Source organism: Vicia villosa, linkage group LG6, assembly GCF_029867415.1.
Source record: "Vicia villosa cultivar HV-30 ecotype Madison, WI linkage group LG6, Vvil1.0, whole genome shotgun sequence".
Classification (NCBI taxonomy): Eukaryota; Viridiplantae; Streptophyta; class Magnoliopsida; order Fabales; family Fabaceae; genus Vicia; species Vicia villosa.
Genome location: NC_081185.1, coordinates 159,008,915 through 159,028,456, shown reverse-complemented (window position 1 = coordinate 159,028,456; position 19,542 = coordinate 159,008,915). Strand labels below are relative to the sequence as shown.

The following is a 19,542-nucleotide window of genomic DNA, read 5'->3' as shown; positions in this document are numbered from 1 at the left end:
CTTGACAAGTTTCAAGATGGTTATCTTTAACATTTAACAACTAACTTTAATTTCCGCACCTTTTATATTACCGCTCTTTATATTACCGCTCTTTATATTTCTTGCCTTATCGCTTTACTTTATCATTTCATCATATTTACTTTCTGCCATTTTCTCTTTGTCCATTTGGACGTTTATAATTCCGCTATTTTCTCTTTGTCCACTTGGACATATGTTTATGCTTCCGTTATTTTTCTTTTGTCCACTTGGACCATACTCTACTCTTCTTGCTAAAACACTAATAAATAACAAAAATCTAAAAAATACATAAGGTTCTCTTTGGACTATCAGTTACTATCCCTAGCGCTTTGGAGATTCGGACTTATGGACCTAGTACCTCTGGACTCATTCTATTACTATCCTGTGATTGTTCTGTCTGTCTGGCATTGTTCTGTTGTATGTTTATGTGTGCAGGTATTTCCTTGAAAGCCCTTGATGGTTAATTCCAAGGCACTGATATAAGGATTTTACCCGAAAACAGCCGTTACTCTGCCCGATTTTCGTCAGAATCTTAATGTGCTTAATGAAAAATGGTGCTAAGACAATAAGTTCATCTGGATCCCCAAGTGTTAATGTGTTGGTACTGATAAATCCAAAGGATGGGAAAACTACCTTGGCTCTTAATGTCAAGTGTTGGCTTCTTACTTGGTTAGGCCGTTTCTTTCCTTAGCTTTTATTTTACGCAATAGGATAGCCTCTTCATCTCCTTCCCATTCTTAAATTTTCAAAATCTTCTCCCTTTTTCAAAAACCTTCTTATGTTTGCAACCTTTTCAAAACCTTTTCTCAAAAAATATCTTTCGCCCTTAGTGGCTTTTCTTCAAAAGTTTAGACACCGTTAATTGTCGAAACGAGTGGTTATACCCCACGATTTTGAAATTGATTGATAATAACGAGATCTTTTCCGCGTGAGAGAGCTAGTGGCATACTCGTTGATTTTATCCGAGTTGGAGCCCTTCTTTCATTTGCGATGCAAAGAACTTGTTTGTTCTCATGCTCAAGATCAATGGCTGAGTGTTTCTCTCTAACGACAACAAAGTGTTTATTCGTTTTAAAAACGTTTTTCCCAAAAGCGGAACTACATTAGCTCTGACTTCTCCATTGCACCGAGGAGGTATGTAGGCCCAAAGCTTAACGCTTTGCCGAGCTTATTTTAAAAAATAAAACAAACCGTTTTTTAGCACACACACAACACAGATTTTCAAAAAGGTTCCCGTGGAGTACCACGGATATGAGGGGTGCTTTAAACCTTCCCCTCATATAATCAACACCCGTACCTGAGATCTCTTTCTTGTTTTAAAAAACAAAACTTTGGGCTTTTCGTTCTTTTCCCTTTTCCTTTGAAAAAATAAAGCGCGGTGGCGATTTCAAAACGGAATATTGATTCGAGTCAATCCCATGGCTTCGATATCAGATTTTCCCCGCTACACTTGGCATACAACAACATGTAGGTTTCATTCTTACCCTGTCATGAATGGTCCATCCTCCAACTTCAAGGGACCATTCAACCAATCATATGAACCCTCCTTGTTCAGCAGATTTTTCAGCTACGTCGACTTCTTTCATTACACACGGATCTCCTTTTAATCCTTCTTGAAGAACTCAGAGATCATGAGAAACAAGTTTAATCATTTTATAGACCAAAATAAGATTAATACCCTTATCTTTCATCAGCCCCAGCTTCATAGACCACAGCTCCAGTGATACTTCATAGCATCTTCAACGTGACAGGTCTTAACTGATCATATATAATAAAGTGTTGAGGTGTCTTACGATGTTATGACATTAACGGTGATATTGCACCTTCAGCTTCTCTCTTGATGAGGATTCCTCTGTTTAGAGAAAATTTTCACAAGAAGGTTCATCTTCAGATATATCAGGATCATATTGGACGCCATAATCAAGAAGATTCTCTTAATTAGGTCACCACAAATAAGTTTAAGAGATAATTTATCAAGATCCTCACTCCCGTATGAAGAATTTGATATTAACACTTATAACTTTACCTTCTTCCTTTAAAAAAAAAGAATACGTATCCTGGACAAATTGGTCTTCAATACCTGATTTGTTGAAAAATCTTCTTTTGAGATGAAAAATAAAACCATGTGTTTTCTTTAAATCTGCTGAAACTTCCATGTCATACAACCTCCAGTAAAAGCCAGTCGTCTCCTGATCACTTCTTTAGCACATAGATCAAACAGGCTAGACTTTACATCTCAATCAAGTGCTCTTCTTCTCCTTTACCATTGCACCAGAAAGTATCATCCCTCGATCTCATCCTGAAACAGAATAGGATGCCTGCTCTGATACCAATTGAAATTCTGGTATGACAGAACCCAGATGTCATATACGATGCCGTGACATCTGGTCTGTTATAAACGCAGTAATGGTAGGATAGGATGATCTTTAATTTTGGTTCAACACCTGTATGCTAAACTATCATAATAATACTGGAACAATTTATGCATAATGATAACTCAGTTATCACAACCAGATTTTGATCTGAGGTGGTTCTGTAAAAGAACAAGCTTTGGAAGTATTCCCTGATGTCATATTGGATGTTACGACATCTTATACCAGATTAATAAACCAGTGCAGAAAATAAAGAACAACATACAAACAGTAGCGAACACACAGAATTGTTCACCCAGTTCGGTCTAACCAACCTACTCTGGGGGCATACCAAGCCAGGGATGAAGTCCACTATTAGCAGTATTAATTCAGAGCTAAACTTCCAGTTTACAACTCCTCACTTAATCACTACCCAATTACCCCTCTACCTAGGTTCTCCCTAGATATGGAATATCTCCATTCCACTCCCAATCACAACAATGATGTCTAGCAGTCAACAACTCAGCCACTGCATCGACGGCCATATTACCAATATTCTAAATACACAAATAAACATAACTTAGAGTTGCTTCAAAGCTTCCTCCAAGAACACAACTCCACTCATTGCTTCACAACTTCTGAGTGAATAAAACAAACCTCTTACCTACAGGCTTCGAGGCACAAATTAGTGACCTTCCCACAAACCGGGAGGTTCACCTACACGGCTAACCCTAATGGTTACATCTTTCTAAACGCCGGCTAGCTTAATAAACTAGGTTACAACGTTTCCTATTTATAACCTATTCCCAACTGGACTTGGGCTTACAATCGCAGCATTATTTGCTGTTACAAATCACAGAAAACTTTCTGCTAAAAACAAGGTCTTCAATCATAAGTTCCCTAATTTATCTTCATAATTGGAAACTGCATAATTCTCCAATATTCTAATCTTGATTCTCTTGATCTCTAAACCTATGCCACATAGGATTGCATAATATTCCAAAGAATATTCTGCATCTTTTGAGTACTTACTGAATCTTTATATTCCAGCTCAGTAGGCGCGTGACAGCTAAATATAACAGTAACTGCTGTCAAATACTGATGTCACAGAGCATGTCGTGACATTCCATGGAACATCTTGATGTTGTACCTGTTCTGCATAAATCACAACAAACAGTATTCTTCACTTCAATTCTCTGCTTCTCACATATCAGGGTGCCAAAAAGACAGCCCATGATTTGTTCTATTACTGATGTACAATCAACATAATCTTTAGTTTCCCAAAATAAAGACTGAGATAAATAAGGAAACATAATAGAAACAGAACAGAAAACGTAAGAGCTACTGCTGTCAAATACTGATGTCTTGACGTCGGGCATGACATCCAACTAACACAGCATGTATTAGCTTACACAACCAGAACCTGCATAACCTTTAACACTATACACCACATGTCATGACCTTAGTCAAGACAACAGAATACACATGAATGTTTTACCATAAAATGCAGCCAATCAAAACATCTACAATGAGTGCAGAGCTACGAGTGGGATGCATATCCGGTTCTCCAGCTTGAAAGAGCTTTATGAGAACCACTTGGTGGCGGAAGCGGAGTCCGAGGAGGCGGGTGACGGGCTTTTTTTGAGTATCATAGTGGTTGCGTTATGCGGTGTTGGTTCATGTTCTTGATAGGCACTGCACTTTTTGTGGAAAAAGTGTAACGTACGTCGACATGACTTATCTCCAGTATTTTATTAATCTGACTACAGTTCACGAGTGGAACTGGGGGGCAGCCATTCTGGTATACCTATACCAGAAGCTGAATGAAGCCTCCAACTGGAGGACCAGACAGTTGGCTGGCTCTTGCACACTCCTTACGGTACGTTTCTTTTTAATTATTTCAGATTTAATTATGGTTCATATTTTTTTAACATATTTTCGTATTTGTGTTTCAGGGTTGGATCATCTCATAATTCCACCTCATCCACGGAATCAACATTGATCTTGTGTACGATGACGCCATGCCCAGGGCCGCACGATACGTCCTCTAGAGGGGGGATAACAAGGTGGGTCCATATCACGTATACCTCAATTGTATTGTTCATGATGACATTCATTGGACGCCCTTCACTGATTACGGTAATGTTGTCCCATTCGACCGCGTCACATTATATTCTGGATGGTTGGCATGTGGGACCAACACCATGGTCAGGTATCTGCCGGAGTGGTGCATGAGGCAATTTGGACGTGTGTAGATGATACTGAGGTCTCTGCTTGAGGCTACTCCCGACACTGTTACCAGAGTGGGCCTCACTGTTATATTTGAGGATTGGGTGCATCATTTGATGCCCAAGGAGTATCGGCGTTTGGTGGCCACCCAGAGCTGGTACTGTGTGGATGGTTATGTGACATGGTTTTATCGGGTGTCACAACCTTTGATGACACCCGATGCTCCCGGAGATCCACCTAGGCCAGCACATAAGGACATCTTGGAGAACCAGCAGGCCGATGATGACCATGCCACTGATCTCTTGTCGATATGTCAGTGGATACAGATGTTTGGTTAGGATGCATTGGACAGAGGTATCATTGAGCAGGGTGGTCCAGAGGCAGTTGCCATTGTGGAGAGAATGATCAGTGACGTGGCCGGTGCGACGGCGTATAGAAGGCAGAGGAGGTCCCAGGGAGTTAGGATTAGGCATACTCAGTAGTAGTTGCCTATTTATGTTTTATTCATGACATTTTAGGTTGTAATATTTTTTACATTTTTGACTTAACTAGACAACTAGCATTTATTAATATAGCCATATTTATTATAGTTTACGTGTTATCTGATTTTATTTTGCAATTTTGTCAATCAATGTAAAATATGGGATTAATCATTGTTTTATAAAGAAAAAGTAAAACTCATAGCATATTTCGGAGATGCATCTCCGAAACTGGTCAAAGGGTGCTTTCGGATATGCATCTCCGAAATAAAAGAGTATTTTGTGATTTTTAGCAGGAGTCCTCATCCCATGAGGGTCAATAAAAAAATTGTCCTTCTTAATAAGAATTTTAAAAAAAAAAAGTAGAAAAATACTATTGGATTTAGTATTTGGACCGGTATAGGTATCCGAACCCGTTTCAACTGGAATTAAAAAAATTGAAAGTTTAATTGGTCGGAATTGAGCCAATATATATCACTCGAGGATTGGGCCGAATTGAAGTTTTGGGCTCAAACCGACTCGAACCCAAGTCCACCCCTACTACGTACGTACCATGTATGTTGCCATATTTAGTTATACACAATTAGAATATAACATTGATGTGTAAAAGAAAAGAAAAAACACAATTAAATTAGAATATAGAAATTTAGTTATGTGAATTGGTGTATAGTGTACAAATTCGAAGGATTCTAAGAAATAAAAATGGAAAAAAGAACTACTATCCTTATTTGTATTATCCAAAATTGTTTAGAAATATTCAAAATAGCATAAAAATAAAAATGGAAAATAACAAATAGCAAATATCCTTATACGTAGAAATACTTTATAACAATGGTTTAATTCGCTGTATATAAATAAATGCATGCAATTGCCCTCTCATTCTCATGTATATATATATATCCCATTCTCATAGTTTAGAATTATATCTTTTGCCACTCATTTTCTCTGTGTGTCCTTTTATCAATCACAATATGAGCACTATCAACAACAACACCAATTTAATTGTGATGGACGGGTCTAGAAACAGAGATTTTGAAGATGCCGATTGAAGTTTTGCCTTCAATGATTCTAATTTTTCGGATAGAATCATTCAACTTAAAATCATGAAGGATGATATTGAAGTTTTTCCCAATATCAAGAATGGCTCCACAAGTGCCGATCGTACTAGCCACGACAAAAGAAGAAGGGAGGACATGCAGAAAGAAAATGGTATACACTAATATTTTTCTCAAAACTCTTCTTTTAAAAAATTCAAAAGTGTCTGAATATATAATTTGAGTGGTGTTCATTTCTTATGTCTGAGTTAAATATATTTTTATTCATTTCATCATTTAGAGTTGGTACCATGCTTTTAAGGTCTACACAAACTGAAAAGGATTTTTTTTTTTCTATATTAAATGAATGCAATCATACTTCAATGTGTTTTTCTAAAGGTGTTGTGTTTTTCTAAAGGAGTTGAATTGTTTAGGGTTACTAAGGCACACAATTTTCAACAATACTATACTGAATTTAATAGTGGATATACAGGGGTCGTAAAAATGGTATGTTGATTAATACTCAATTTTGAGGGGTCTGTTCATTGATTTTCGAATTTTGTCTACCGTCAAGTCATGAGCAATATTTTATTATGAGTTAAGTCTAAATATATTTCAATAGTGAATCTTTGTGATTGAGTTAAATATTATATTTTTTGCATCATTATGATAGGAGACAGAGCAACGATAAAAACTTGATTTTGTGCATAGGTTATATTTGGTAGCAGATTTATTATCGGACAAACCTGATGTAGATGATGGTGTGCTACGTGAGCCTCAGAAAGATGCAAATGTTGAAGTGCCCGCAATTGGTACTTAGATAACTTACAAAAATCATATCGTTTTCTGATAGAATCATTCAACTGGAAATCGTGAACGATCTTATTGAAGTTCCTTTTAATGTTCAGAGTTCCTTCACAAGCGCCAATCGAATTAACCTCGGCAAAAAGAAAATGGATGACATTCCGAAAGACAATGGTAATACACTAATATTTTTTTTATTCATTTCATCTTGTAGAGTTGCTACCATGGTTTGAACCAAATTTTATTGTCACTCAGTTGAAGTCAGAGGGAAACAAAGAGGATATGAATTGAAATTTAAATCTCAAATCTAATGAACACGTTAGAATTCCCACAAACTGAAAAGGAAAATATTTTTATCTGAAATGTAATGCAATCATACTTAGCTATGTTTTCATAAAGGTGCTGAATTGTTCAGCATTAGAAAGGCGCACGTTTTTCAACAATACTATACCATATTTAATGGTACATACAGTGGTCGTAAAAATGCTATATATGTTGATTAGTTCTCAATTTTGTCTACTGTCAAGTCAAGGGCAATATATGAGGTTTTTCAATACTCTTTTTAATATGAATTATGTCTAAATATATTTCAATACTGGATCTTTGTGATTCTAGATAAATATGATTTGTTTTGCATCATTATGATAGGACCCAGAGGAACGATAAAACATGTTTTTGTGAATAAGTTATATATTTTTCTACACTTTTTTCATCTTACAACTATATGTTCTCTTGTGTTTTTGGTAGCAGATTTGTTATCGGGCAAATCTGATGTAGACGACTATGCAGTGCGTAAACTTCGGGAGGATGCAGACGCGGATGCAATGGTTGAATTCTCCACGGCTGGTACTTGGATAATCTCTTATAATTTCTCATCTTTTATGATTTTTTATTTTAACTCGTGGAGGCACAGTTGATTTAACAATGTTTATCAAAAAATTAAATTTTTTGACACCGATTGTAATGTTTGATAATTTTATTGATAATTCATGAAATTGCAAAATCTAGCAATAATTGTGAGTCATGCCCGTACACTAATTGAATTGCTTGTGTGGCAACACGGTCTTAAGCTAAAAAACACTTTTCTTTTGCTTGCATGCTAAACATTTATTTTTAATAATTGTTAAGTTTCAAGTTTTGCTCACTTGTTTGAGTTGGTTTATTATTAATATAGGCGATGAGGCTGAAAATAATCACATAGACTACTCCATAATTGTTAAAGTGAAAACGCTGCATGTCAACTCCTCCATCTTAATGCTAATAAATTTTATTATTTATCAGACATTAGGAGGAGTTGATGGGATTTCCACTTGCTGAGGTCATGGTATTATTATCTAGCGATGAGCTGCAAGTCACATCTGAGGATGCAGTGTATGATTTCGTGTTGAAGTGGGCTCGAACCCAGTACCCCAGTCTGGAAGAGAGGAGAGAACTTCTAAGAGAAAAGCTTATCCCTTTCACCCGCTTCCCATACATGACCTGTCGCAAGCTGAAGATAGTCCAGAGTTGCAAAGACTTTGAAAATGAAGTCACTTCTAAGCTAGTATTTGATGCATTGTGTTTCAAGGCTGAGGAACCACAACGGAAACGGATACTAGCGGCGGAATCAGCTTCCACTAATCGTTTCTTCATTGAGGGGTTATACAAGTACCTCCCTATTTAAGTTGTGGAATTCGAACATCCACATCAACAATGTGTGGTATACTTCAACCTGAGGTGGGAGGAGTGCGCTAACTTGTTCCCCTCTGGCCACGTCTGTTCACGGGCCTTTCATTTAGGTGGTCAGGGGTTTTTCTTGTCAGCGCAATGCAATATAGATCGACAGATCTTCTACCGTTGCTTTGACTTATGCTTTGGCATGCTGCAGAATGACTCAACGAACTTCAGGGTTGACTATGACTCAAAGCAAAAGCCGAAGCAATGATAGAAACTTTGTTGGTCCATACAACAGTGCACTGACAAGAAAACCCCCAGACCGCTTAATTGGAAGGCCCGTGAACATACGTGGCCAGAGGGGAACAAGTTGGCGCACTCCTCCCGCCTCAGGTCTAAGTAAACCACACATTGTTGATGTGGAAGTTCGAATTCCACAACTTTAATAGGGCGGTACTTGTATGACCGCTCAATGAAGAAGCGTCTAGTGGAAGCCGATTCCGCTGCTAGTATCTGTTTTCGACGTGGTGCCTCAACCTTGAAATACAAGGCATCAATTACTAGCTTAGAAGTGATTTCATGTTCGAAGTCGTTTCAACTTTGGACCATCTTGAGCTTTCGACATGTCATGTATGGGAAGCGAATCAAGGGGATAAGCTTTGCTCTTAGAATTTCTCTCCACTCTTCCAATCTTGGGTACTGGGTTTGAGCCCACCTCTACACAAAGTCGTACACTATATCCTCAGACGCAACCTGCAGCTCATCGTTGGATAATAATTATTTGTATCATATATCATATAAATTATTGACCTGAACTTACTTTGTGTGTGTTTGAAATATTAAATTTGTTTACAGACATACATTTAATTAAGTCAATGATATAAATTATTTCTACAATTTTTTTATTGTTTCCATTATAATAAGAATATTAATTATTTTTTCATTTTTAATATGGGTGAAATACTTTGAATGTGTACACTGTACATTTGCTTTTAATTGTTTTCTAATTTTAAATAATTATTTAATTTTTAAATATCTTAAATAGGAATTTAATAAAATTTCGCATTTAATGCTATTTAAATTACTATTTTTATTTTTATGCTACTTAGAAGATTTTTAATAGATAAGGATGTTTATTGTTTTTATCCATTTTTATTGGTTAGATCATTTGAATGTGTATGCTATTCACAAATTTACATAATTATAATTATGTAAATTTGTGCATAGCGTACACATTCAAATGATCTAACCAATAAAAATGGATAAAAACAATAAATATCCTTATCTGTTAAAAATCTTCTAAGTAGCATAAAAATAAAAATAGTAATTTATCTGTTGGAGAGAATGTTAAAAGGAAATACATTTGAATTGATTCAAATGAGTAGTATAATTTTTTTAAAAATAAATTATAAATAAACATGAAAGTGAAATTATTAATATAGTATGCATGTATACAAAATAACTTATCATTATATGTGTGGCTGCAAGGTAAAACAACAAAATCAAATTGATTTGTTTGAATTTCAATAGCTGCTATTCTTCTGCACTTTTGTCGTTGCTATGAAGTTCAATTTAAACTTTGTGAGTTATTGGTTTGAATTTGATATAATTTCTCGCAAGTAACATGTTTTAAATAAGTTCTTTTAAAGATTTTTTAAATTGTGTGATAAATCCTTTTTCACAATGGTCTGGATCTCTTTATACACTAAAATGATAAAGATGAAAATACAAACAAATCAGTATAAATAATAAGTATTTGAACTATATAGTTTGAAAGTGATGCCATAACATTTAACACCCATTTTAGATAACAATTTGAACTATATAATCTAGATCTCTTACCATATTATCAAAGGAGAATTTTAATTAATAGATTAGTTAGAGAGGAGAGTGATTACAAAATATCACATAGTTATATCAGAATGGTATGTCAAAGTTTACCTCCAAATCTGCTTGCTTTACGGCATCAAGAGACTTTGTGGTCAATCTAGTGTAAGGAAGACCATCACCAATATCAACTTCTTCAAGTAGTGATTGGCGTTGAATTTGGTAGGGAGAACTACGGTTCCATCCTCGCAGCTGCGATTAGGAGGGGGTTAGAACCACTTGATGTCTGAAATGATCCCTGGACCGGATTAGTCAGTCTAGTGGGCCGTATACTAGTGGTGAAGAACTCATAGGGATTGATTGAGATCGCATAAGACGACCACCCATTGAGAAAGATTCCAGAAAAGAAAAAAACTCACTGGAGAGAATGTTTCTTGGGGAGAACTTTCAAGGGAGACTTATACTCAGTTAAGGAATTGTTACTGGCTTTTATGAGGATTAATCTTGACTTCCATGAGCAGCCACAAAATTATGGCATATCTTATGCATGTATGCTTTGTGATGATGCATTTGCTGATGCATGATATGCCTTTGGTTACCTGGTGTAGTATACCATATATATGGATATGATATACATGAAATGATGCATGAAATATAATGATTGATCAATGCATGTAAGGGGTTAATGGATGTGCGCTCAATGGAAATTGGACTTTAAGGTAAGTATGCCAAGCAAATCTTGGTTTTCTTTTGTTGAAAAGGGCTTAGCGAGGTTGAAATTTTGACTGCCAGTGAAAACCGGGCTTTGGTCTGCCAATGAAGATTGAATTTCTTCTTTTAGGATTGTTGAATAAGGTCGGGCTTTTGTAAAAGATGAGATGTGTGGTTCGTTGGAAACTTTTATCTCCCTGACACTCAGAATCTTGACAACTCTGAGGTTGTGAAACAAATATTGATGCTCTTGAAACCTCAAGTTTGCTCTTTTACTTGTAAGTTGCATGTTTGTTCTTATTGAAGAACAATAACTTTTGTAATAGTCAAGCCATGGTGACCTATTAAAGACTTTATGTCCTATTCACTAGATGCATTAATGGAAACCAACGATCTTTCTTAGACATTTCAAAATCAAAGCAAACTAGGTTTATGGAAACTTTTTATTATTCCCAAAGTTTTAATGCACTATTTATAAAAATAATCAACACTTTTCAAAAACAAAATAATAAATAAGCTTGATAAAGAGATTTTATTTGATGAGAAATATGATCCACAAATGAAGTGATAATACATGAAGATGTAATTCCTATTAGAGGAAATTACTGAGAATTATGAAGGGCCATTTGTTGTGAAGAAAGCTTTCTCTGGTGAAGCTTTGGTCCTTATGACCATGGATAGCTTTCTCTGGTGGAGCTTTGGTCCTTATGACCATGGATGGAGAGGAGTTGACACACCCAGTAATCTCTGACACAGTCAAGAAGTACCGTGCCTAGAAAAAAACGAATAATAAAGCTCGCTAAGTCAAAAACCCGAAAGGGAGACTTAGGCAAAAAAGAGCATCTCGGTGAGTTGAAAATTCGAAAGGACAGCTCAGACAAAAATTAGGGATCCAAAAAATAAAGTCTCGTAAGTCAAAAACTCGAATGGGAGGCTTAAGCAAAAAAATGGTAATCTCCGGGTGGACTGAAAACTCGAAAGAACGGTCCAAGAAAAAGTTAGGGATATCCAAAAGGCATAAGACTACAACACGCGAGCGTGCACCACAACGGAACTTAGATGGAAGGGAACAATCCAATCACCATCTTCAGAAGCAAAGTATTAAGGATTAGAGGACATGGGGGGATAGCAAGTGTTATGATTCAATGGAAATTCGATTAATTTCTCATTTCCAATTTTTTTCTTTATTTTTCTATAATCCCCTCTTATAGGGATTTACATCTTCATGTACTATTATACCATGTATGAGTTACATTTTTCATCAAGTAAAATCATTCATTCAAACTTTCTTCATCAATTTTTGTATTTTATGTCTGTTTGCAAAATGTTATTTATTTTTTATAAAATAAAACATTAAAACATTGAAATAACAAAAAGCTTTTAAAAACCATAATTTATTTTGATTATTTAAATATCTAAGGAATATTGTTAGCTTACAACAATGCATCTTATTCACAGCATGAAACAACCCATATAATCATCATGATCTAAAAAAAATAGAAGTTGTAATTCTTTCCGAAAAAAGAATCAACATGGAGCCCGTTAGGCGGAAAAGCAGATGTCAGGGTTTTCACAACCACTTTCATAATGTTGAAGCCCTTCAAGACTAGAGTGACGGGTAATCAGAGCTTGGTACCCACCAGATGCATAAATCATTACATTTCATGCATTTTTTGTTGCATATCATGCACAGAGGATACATGCATAGCATAAGCCAAGATTCATCGACCTCTTAGGGAAGTCTAGTTTAATCTTCAACTGAACCAAGATTCAAGAGCTATTATCAGAGGAGGCATTGTTCCTTTTTTTGGTGCAAGTCTCAAGAGCCTTTCAGAAGTCAACAACGGTTTTGGTCTTCAAGCCAAGGTTCTTCCCCAATGGAGTTATTGATATCTCCTAGAGAGAGTTCTTGTTTCAATAATATTTTTTCTTGGTTTCCCCACAGAGTTTCCTTTGGAAATTTCTCTAGCACAACTTCATTAACTCCCTAGGAAAGTTTTATCTCATCAGGATTCCTAGTCAGGTATCCTAGTAGTGTTATCCTTAGCAAGTCTCTTCAAAGAATTTGTATAGATATACATTTATTCATAAGGTTATCTCAGGTTAACAATCTTCCTAGAGGGACTATTGGCAAGTTCCCCAACGAACTAGCTTCACCAAAAGTTCTCAGTTAATCTCCAACGAGTCTCCTGCGTGTTTATTCCCCAGGGAATCTCATGTATCCCCAATAAATCCACCTCTAATGAGAACTGGTTGGATATTACTTTAGTCAAGAAAGTTTACCTTCAGCGAGAAACAGCTGGACATAACTTTATTGAGTGCATATAACCTTTAACGAGAAGCAGTTGAATATGATGTCAGTGGTAATCTACCTTCAGTGAGAAGCGAATGGATAGGATTTCCTGTTAGCACATCTAGTGATAAGCGAGTAAATACGATGTTTATTATTGATCTACCTTCAGCCAGGAGCTGCTGAACATGATCATTCCTTTATCAGAAAGAATCTACTTCGGTGAGGAACTACTGAACATGATCATTCCTTCAACGAGGTGCAAGACAAATCTATAGAAGAAGCGAAGTTGAAGAATTTGAAGGTCAAGAATTTATTGTCCCAATCCATTGATAAAGAGATTCTTGAAACTATTATTGACAAAGGTACCTCTAAGGCGATATGGGAATCCATGAAAATTAAGTATAAAGGGTCTACAAAGGTGAAAAGGGCGCAATAGCAAGATTTGAGAAGGGAGTTCGAATGGCTGGCCATGAAAGAATGAGAGAAAATTAACATATTCCTAGGAAGAACCTTGACGGTGGTGAACAAGATCAAGAGGAATGGTGAATCATGGATCAGAGCACGATTGTGAGCAAAATTCTCATATCGCTAACCTCGAGATTTAACTATGTGGTGTGTTCGATTGAGGAATCAAATGATTTGAGCATGATGAGTACCGATGAATTACATGGAAGCCTACTTGTCCACGAGCAGCGATTGAATGGATATGTTCAAGAAGAGCTGGCACTAAAAGTGTCTCAAGATGAAAGACCTAGTAGAGGAAGCGGTTGCAAAATGTTCAGAGGAGGACGCGATAGAGGAAGAGGAAAAAACACAGACGATCGTGCCATTACCGAGTGCTATTAATGACACCGGTTACGTAATTATCAGAATGAGTGTCCCGAATGGGAAAAGAAGGTGAATTATTATGAACTAGAAGAAGAAGAAGAAGAGTTGCTCTTGATGTCTTATCTTGAGAAACATCGGGCAAATAGAGAATAAGTTTGGTTCCTTGATTTCGGGTGCATCAATCATATGACCGGATGCAAAGATTGGTTTTTTCATTTGGAAGAAGGTTTCAATCGATGTGTGAAACTTGGAAACGACACAAGAATGTCGGTGGTGGGAAAATGAAGCGTGAAAGTACAAGTTAACGGAGCCACCCAAGTCATATTTGAAGTTTATTATGTTCCGGAGCTTAAGAACAATTTACTAAGCCTTGGACAATTGCAGGAGGGAGGCTTGGCAATTTTGATTCGTGATGGAACCTGCAAAGTACATCATCCCAAGAAAGGTGAAATCATGGAGACTAATATGAGTGGAAATAGGATGTTCTTTCTTTTAACATCCAAATTGCAGAAAAACACGATGTGCTTAAAGACAGAAGAGGTGATCAAGAAGGAGACAAATATGTGGCATCTCTGTTTTGGGCATTTAAACCAAGAAGCTCTAAAATAACTTGAACAAAAGAAAATAGTTATTGGGCTGCCGATGGTGAAGTCCATGAAGGAGAGATGTGTGGTGTGGTTGACTGGAAAACAACACAAAGTAATAATGTCAAAAAGGAGCCTCTAGCGTGCCTCGAGACAGCTGCAGCTGGTGCACTCAGATATATGTGGTCCGATTACACCAATTTCACACAGCGGAAAGCGGTACATTTTGACTTTCATTGATGATTTCACTAGAAAAATTTGGGTTTATTTTCTCCATGAAAAATCAGAGGCACTCATCACCTTCAATACTTTCAAAGCAAGTGTTGAAAAGTAGATTGGAACATTCATCACTTGCCTAAAGATAGACCGCAGAGGGGAATTCACGTCTAATGAATTCAGAGAGTTTTGTAAAACTCATGGTATCACCTGACAATTGACGGCTACACTTACGCCACAACAGAATGGAGTGGTAGAGAGGAAGAATAGAACAATAATTAATGTGGTATGATCTATGCTGAGTGAGAGGCAAGTCCCAAAGGAGTTTTGGTCTGAAGCTACAAGATGGAGTGTGCACATCCAGAATCGATCTCCAATAGCAACAGTAGAAGACATGACACCTGAAAAAGGCTTGGAGCGGTTCAAAACCTGAGGTGGAGTATTTTCGTGTCTTTGGGTGCATAACATATGCGCACATACCTGATCAGAAGAGGAGAAAACTAGATGACAAAAGCAAGAAATGTGTTTTTCTCGGAGTCAGTGAGGAATCGAAAGCATGGAGGTTGTATGATCTGATTACGAAAACGATCGTGATAAGCAAAGATGTAGTGTTTGATGAAGACAAAAGTTGGGATTGGAATCAAACTGGTGTAAATATAAAATAATCGACTCTGGAGAAGAAGAAGAACAGAATACAAAAGAGAGAGAAGGTGACATGGATTGTCCTCTGTCAACCGCGAATTCATCGCCTTCTGGTTCGTCTTTGTCTTTTGCATCTGGTGGTAATTTGACACCTCCAAGCCCAGTCTCTCCTCTTGCCAGTATAATTTTGTCATCTCCATCAAGATCGATTGAAAGAGAAATGGTTTTAGGCCTGTGGGCAAGGAGAACACCTGGTTATTTGGCTGATTATGTCACGGGTGAAGGAGAAGATGAGGAAGAAATCTTATTGGTCATGCTATTGATGATGATGATAGAAAACGATCCAGTCAAATTCGAAGAAGCACTGAAAGATAAGGTATGGAGAGAAGCAATGAAAAACGAGATCGAAACAATCGAGAAAAACAACACATGGGAGCTAACTATCTTACCTGCAGGTTTTACACCAATTGGAGTGAAATGGGTGTATAAAACAAAGCTGAATGAAGATGGTAAAGTCGACAAAAACAAGGCGAGCTTGGTGGCAAAGGGATATGTTCTGTGTTATGGCATAGACTATATCGAAGTCTTTTCTCCGGTGGCGAGGCTCGATACGATTCAAACTATACTTGTGGTTGCAGCACAATTAAATTGGGAAATCTTCCAATTAGATGTCAAGAGTGCGTTTCTACATGGGGAACTAAAAGAGAATGTGTATGTAACCGAAGGGATTTATAAAGAAAGGAGAAGAGGAGAAAGTGTACAAACTGAGGAAGGCATTTTATGGGCTCAAACAAGCCCCGAGAGCTTGGTACATCTGTTTTGAAGGATATTTCTTGGATGAGGAGTTTGAGAGGTGTCCAAGCGATCATACCCTATTTACCAAGACGAAATGAGGTAAAATTCTCATTGTCAGCTTGTATGTTGATGACTTAATATTCATTGGAAATGATAGAGGTATGTGTGATGAGTTTAAGAAGTCAATGATGATAGAGTTTGAGATGTCAGATTTGGGAAAATGAAACATTTTCTTGGGATAGAGGTGAAGGAGAGTGTTAATGTGATTTTGATTTGTCAAAAATGGTATGCTCGTTGTAACACCCCATTTTCTACCCAACAATTATATTAAAATCAGAGTGCGGAAAATTTCAAACAATAAAACAGGATGTCACATTTCAACATAAAACAATAAATAGTCATGTATTTCTTTTGATATTTGATACATAGCATTCGACATCTACAAATTTTAAAATTATAATTCATACACAATTTTATTCAACTAGATCAAACTTCAACTTATAATTATTCATCAACTTTTATTTAACTAAAAACAACTTAAAACAACGGTAAATCACTTCTTATTATTCAACTTGAATTTCAATAGCTATAATAATAATAATACAACAACAAAACAACAAATACAATCATAATCCCATCCCGAGTGCTACGTATCAGAGCAAGACACCAACTCGACTAACGACAACTAAAGACTTCATAAAATCACTTCAAACTTCCACCGCTATCTTGAGTACCTGTTCGTTTCCCATTTGTAGAAGAAACATCATTCAGAAGGGGTGAGATATCGAAAAATATAAACAAAATTATGATAATTAATATATTAGACAGGAATCATATAATCATCACCACTTTCAAATAACGGTTATAATAATACTATAGCAACAACAGTTATAACAACAACTTTAGCAACAATTTGTAACAACAATTATAACATCCATCAGCAACAACAATTATCACAATAATTACAATAATTATTTCGCAACTCAAACCAACACAACTTATATCAACAGCAACTCATAACAACATTAACTTCACAACGACTCAAAATGCGACACAACTATGCAAATCCACGTGGTACCATTTGGAGCAGAACTCCCAACTTAAACAGATGCCAGGTTATCGAGGCATTTCAACAAGGCATAAGCCTTCAACGTGGTGCCATCAAGGCCAACTTAAACAGGTGCCATCGAGGCCAACTTAAACAATGCAATGTATGCCATGCAACATCAACCACAACGACAACCAGAACAACAAACAATGAAACAACAACTTAATCATGCAACAAATTGCATCAACGTAATCCAACATTGGTCGTTTGACCTACAACTTAATCAACAACAACACATACAATTCAACATTGGTCATAGGACCTATAATCAACAATGTTCATAGATCGGACGAAATCAACTTACACAATTGTACCTGCAATTCAACCTATTCGACGTAATTATAACAATACAAAATCAACCAAGGTACCTACTAATTTATACGAACTACCCCGTCAATTTCCAACTAATTCCAGTTAATTAATTATACCGCTTAAATTTACTATTGTGACTAACCGGTACTGTTTTCATTAACTGCCGTCACTACTACTTAATAATGTCCATAAACCGGGACAAATCATCATAGTTTCACTTCACCTGCAAATTCACATTTTTATAAGTTCAAAACATCTCTACAAACATTTTTATTAATTTATTCTATATTGTTAACTCGTGACAAATTATAATAACTTATAATTATAACTCGACAGAGTTTTCAAGGAACTCTAAACAACTCTATATTAATCTTTACAACTCTAAAGGGCTCAATAATACTCTACTATACTCTACTGAAACTCTTACATATAGGAGTAACTCCTATGAACCTAATTGACTAATGGTCTGACTCAAATAATAATAAAACAACTCTAAAGGGTCAAATACCTTTAATTTTAATTCTACGGCTCATCCGATTTAACTCTAAATCCACAACTCTAACAACCCTATTGATAACTCTAACAGGATTAAAAATAACTTAAGTTAGACAATAAGCCAAATATTCATCTCTAACTCAAAACTCTTATTAATATTACACTAGTAAATTATTATTATTATTATTATTATTATTATTATTATTATATTATATTAATTTATACTAATCAATTATTTATATATTAGCAACTAGAACTAGAGATATTAAAACTGGTTTTCTTAATTGACGGTACAGTACATGAAAAATTGGTTTCATCTAGCAAAACAGAATAGATATGGCAATGCATGATATTCCCAGCCGCTAAAGTACCGAGTCATATAATAATAACGAAACGCTACCGTGAATATATGTTATATACATAAATATAATAATTAGCCAATACATATATGGATGAAACGCTACACCGAATATATTTACACATAAATGAAGTGACGCTATACCGGACTACCGGATCAATATCAATACAATTTCAACAACGACGGTCAAAATTTTTATTCAGAATCAAACACTAAGATTTCAACACAAACACAGTAGGAAAATCAATAACTCCAATCCCACATACCAATTATCATAATCCCAGTTATAAGATTCAAACCCCACCCTTACCTTATATATGGAGATCGCCTCTAAAATCCGATCGAGTGCAAGCCTTTGTCCTTTTTCCCCGAAATCCACGATCAGTTCCTCCTCTGCCAAAACCTCGTTCCTATTTGTCTTCAACTCTGTTTCACGATCTATTCTCCAACAACTTCCAAAACCCCTATTTTCCAATTAACTCAAATAATAATAATAATTCTATTATTCCTTAATGGGCTTATTTCTTACACCCCTCAATTGCTTCCTACAACCACACCACACCACAATCCAACTCAATTAATTAAATAAGATAGTCAAATAAATAAATAAATAATATTATTCTTAATATTATTCCTCTGATTTAACCGACTAAAATCTAACTTTAACTCGATAATTCAAACACGCTTCTTAACAAATAATACCGTCAAATCCAACTACTCCGATAAATTCTCAACTTCTTCTAAATCCAATGATTAAATCCTTAATAATTTAATTAAATAATTAATTAAATTCGGGGTGTTACAA

At 36.0% G+C, this 19,542-nt stretch overlaps 1 pseudogene; it reads left to right on the top strand.

Annotated features, from left to right (window-relative positions):
• Positions 1-4,624: 4,624 nt before the first annotated feature.
• The window catches only part of LOC131615145 (BTB/POZ domain-containing protein POB1-like), a 38,538-nt pseudogene continuing 23,620 nt past the window's right edge, over positions 4,625-19,542 (top strand).